The sequence below is a fragment of the Bicyclus anynana genome, chromosome 10, assembly GCF_947172395.1.
Source record: "Bicyclus anynana chromosome 10, ilBicAnyn1.1, whole genome shotgun sequence".
Lineage (NCBI taxonomy): Eukaryota > Metazoa > Arthropoda > Insecta > Lepidoptera > Nymphalidae > Bicyclus > Bicyclus anynana.
Genome location: NC_069092.1, coordinates 15396768 through 15400702, shown reverse-complemented (window position 1 = coordinate 15400702; position 3935 = coordinate 15396768). Strand labels below are relative to the sequence as shown.

The 3935-nt window shown below is 42.5% G+C and overlaps 1 long non-coding RNA gene across 1 annotated transcript; it reads right to left on the bottom strand.

Annotated features, from left to right (window-relative positions):
* Positions 1–206: 206 nt before the first annotated feature.
* LOC128198459 (uncharacterized) lies at positions 207–1729 on the bottom strand. Its single transcript, XR_008251183.1, has 2 exons — positions 1593–1729; positions 207–1039 (listed from the first exon to the last, which is right to left on the bottom strand). It is a non-coding gene; the product is annotated as an uncharacterized LOC128198459 (long non-coding RNA).
* Positions 1730–3935: the final 2206 nt, after the last annotated feature.

Genomic DNA, 3935 nt, shown 5'->3' with positions numbered 1-3935 from the left:
AAAGTTGCTTTGACTTATTTTTAATTAAGTAAGGACTTTTAAATAAATACTTACATAACGTCGGGAATCGAACCCATGTCAGAATAACGCGATCTGAGCGCTTTTTCCACTTTACATAATAGACATAATATATACTCATAAAAATACTAGCGGACTGAAGGATTCTATTGTGGCCGCATTAATTTTGGTTTTGAAAAAAAAAGACATTTCTTGAGACAACAATTATTATTTTTTACAAAACTTTTAATTTCAGAATTTTCAATATGTTTGAATTTAATTTATTAATTTACTGATTTTACATTGAAATTAAAAAAAGAGAGGCTGACAGCCCTCTGGGCTGTGTTAATTTGTAAAATTAGGATTTCAGTTTTTTTGTATCTTTTGTATCCGCGCGTGCCACGATGTATACTCCGCGCCACGAAACAAGTCCCGTATACGCGGCGCTAATGTTTTAATGGCGCTCATTGTCATTTGTGTAAGGCGCTGTCAATTTTACTTCAGGTTTTGGTCACGGGACTTCTTTCGTGGCCCGGAGGCGGCATAATCGAAAATATCGCTATCTCTTTAATTGCGACGAGACAAAAGAGAGAGCTATATTTACGATTGCGCCGCTACTTTGACATTTGTTTTTATCTCGTCTATATATCGTGGTGCGCATCATATTATTTTTTGTTTTTAATCCATCACAAATTTTAGCCTCTTCCAACAAGATTTATGAACAGTGCAACATTAATCAATTAATTAATAACGGTCATGTTATCCAGATCAGTAACTGTAGTCCGCAGCTCGCACGGCAACGGGACTAGCCCGACTACCCACGAACCGCTCTCTCGGCGTACTGTACATCTCTAACCCAACGGCTATGATCAGCCGCTGCACGCTCGATAGCTTCGCTTTCTCCAACTCCCCTGTAGCGCCACGGTTGCGCTGAACGTCCGAATTCGACACCACCGGCGCCTGCGCCTACGCCACCCGCCAGCTGAGGCTCAGCCGAGACGTACGCCGCGCACACGCAAGCGACTGCCACAATGAAGAGCAACTGTAAATAACGATAACAATCAAGTTAGTGAATTGACCGGCCGGCACCTGCCGCTCATATCAGGCCTTTCGTATAAAAATAACACGAATGGTTTAAAAAACTAAAAAACACGCTTGATAAATATTATCACGGGGGTGCATTTCAAATAGCCTGTCCGCCATCTTGGTCGTCCGACATATTGGATTTAAGTCACGCGACTATTTTTTCATATTACTGACCGCAAACCCTTTCATTGCATTTTATATCCATATCATGGGGGTGGATTTCAAACAGCCAGTCTGCCGTCTTGGGGAGGCCGCCATAATGGGTTTGTAATGACATTTCTTAGCTACTCATGTATTTTCATCAGAACTCAGACCGTGTGCAAAATTTCATCCTAATCGAAGACCGGAAGGTGGGTCAAATTAAGATTTTCTTACATACATACTTAATTACAAGAGAAGCTCATTTAAGCGTGTAAAAAGGCTCGGCCCTGTAGTAGGATTAAAATAGGTTGATATATCTAATATAATAATATTAATATGTAATGAAACAAGTTAAACAGAAGACTTACGGTTTTCATTGTGGGTTCTCCAAATGCATGAGCACTGACTGTGCAACAGAGTTTATATATTTTGATAATAATACTTATATCTATTAAAAGCCCATTATTATTAAATTATTGATAAGAAATTATGATTATTTAGATACAAATTAATAGCATGACATAATTACTTAATAATCCATTATTTTTAATACTAAAGGACGCCCGCGACTTCGTCCGCGTAAATATCGAGGTAAACTTTCAACCCCTATTCACACCCTTATATTCATATTTTTGCAATTTTTTTGAAATATAATAAATAGTCTACTAATTTTACATTTACAAATGTACTTTGATAACTGAAGAAATTTCCATACAAACTTTCTTCCCTAGGTCAACCCTTTTTTACCTCTTACAATCTTCTGAATGTGTTGATAAGCGCAAATCTCGAGGACAAACCGATTTCCCTAATTATTTTTTTTAGAATATTCCTAATTAAAAGAGACAAATTAAAAAAAGAAGTCTAAAAACAACGCTTTTCTATAAGTACTCCCATACATACGATTCGTAATAATATTTTAATACCATACCATACCATAAAGTTCAAGTGTTTCGTGAACAAGTGTTTCGTTCAAGTGTGAAGAGGTTTCGTGAAGGCAAAACAATTGAGTGACGTTAGTGACGTTACGGGTAGGGGTAGGGTAAGTTAAGGTTAGGGTATAGGTAGGGTAGGGTAGGGTAAGGTAGAGGTAGGGTAGGTTAGGGTAAAGGTAGGGGTAGAGTAGATGTAGGGTAGGATAGGGGTAGGGAAGAAGTGCACATAAGGAAAAGCGAAGCTTGACCGGGTCCGCTATTGAATACCTATATTTTAAAAGTTTTTGTTGGAGAGCATTATAATATTATTTTTTGTCTGTCTGTCTGACAGTCCGACTTTTTTATTTGCTGAAACTACTGAATGAATTCAAATGAAATTTGGCCAGATTAATGCCATAATGCGAAGATGGGTATAAGACTTTAGTTTTTGTCGCGAAAATAAAATCAAAAAGGGTTGACCTACGAGGAGAAAGTTTCCCCGCGTCCCGACTGCACCCCTGGGAAGGCGTGGGTGTTTGCCCTTGGCCCTCTGGAACCTAGAGTTAGAGCTCTCTTTAGCGCATGTCTGGAGCACGGCCAGTATCCTCGTACTTGGAAAATTGGAAAACTTGTTTTACTCCGAAAGGTAGGTCGTCCTGCTGACTCAGCTTCAGCATACAGGCCGATTGTCTTGCTGAATGAGGTAAACAAACTCTTTGAGCAAATAGTGTCAAATCGGCTTGTTAAGCATTTAGAGGAGGTAGGGCCAAACTTGAGCGAAAACCAGTATGGATTCCGTCGAGGCAGGCCACTATCGATGCTGGACCTGTGAGGGCTTTGACGGAAGACGCACTTTCCCAAGGCGAAGTGGTTTTAGTGGTATCTCTTGATATTTCAAACGCATTTAATAGTCTCCCATGGAGCTGCATACGGGAGGCTTTGAGGTATCACGAGATACCGGGATACCTACGGCGAATCGTGGAAAATTACCTTTCTGAAAGAGCAGTGACATACCCAGCTAACAGTGGATGGACGCGAAGGGAGATGACATGCGGTGTTCCACAGGGTTCGGTCCTTGGTCCACTTCTGTGGAATATCGGATACGACTGGGTGTTACGGGGCTTTAACGCGCAGGGCGTTGACGTTACGTGTTATACAGATGATACCCCGTGGCAAAACCTTCAGAGAGGCGCGCATATTGCGACAGCTGGTGTGGCTCAGGTAGTGGTAGTGGATCCGGCGATTGGGATTGGAGGTAGCCCTTAATAAATCTGAGGCTCTATACTTTCATGACCCAAGGATGTCACCTTCGGTCGAGTTCGACCACGTCGTTGGAGGAGTATCTATCCCTGTTGAGTCGACTATGAAGTACCTTGGACTCGTCCTCGACAGTCGATGGAAATTTGTGGAACACTTCCGACGACTGGTCCCAAAGTTAATTGGTGCCACCGGGGCGCTGAGCCGGCTTCTCCCAAACGTGGGTGGACCCAACGTCGCCTGCCGTCGCCTTTACACTGGAGTAGTGCGATCGATGGCATTGTATGGGGCGCCAATATGGGTATATTCTCTGACTGCTCAAAACCGAACACTGTTGCAGAGGCCGCAGCGGGTCATGGCTTCCAGGGTAGTCACAGCTTATCGAACCATCTCCTGCGAAGCTGCCTGCGTTTTGGCTGGGACGCCTCCATGGGATCTGGATACGGAGGTATTGGCGTCAATGCACCTGCTTAGGGTGGATACCCAATCACGAGGAGAACAAATTTCCCGGGGAATAATAACCAAGTGGAAGCGCAAAGCTCA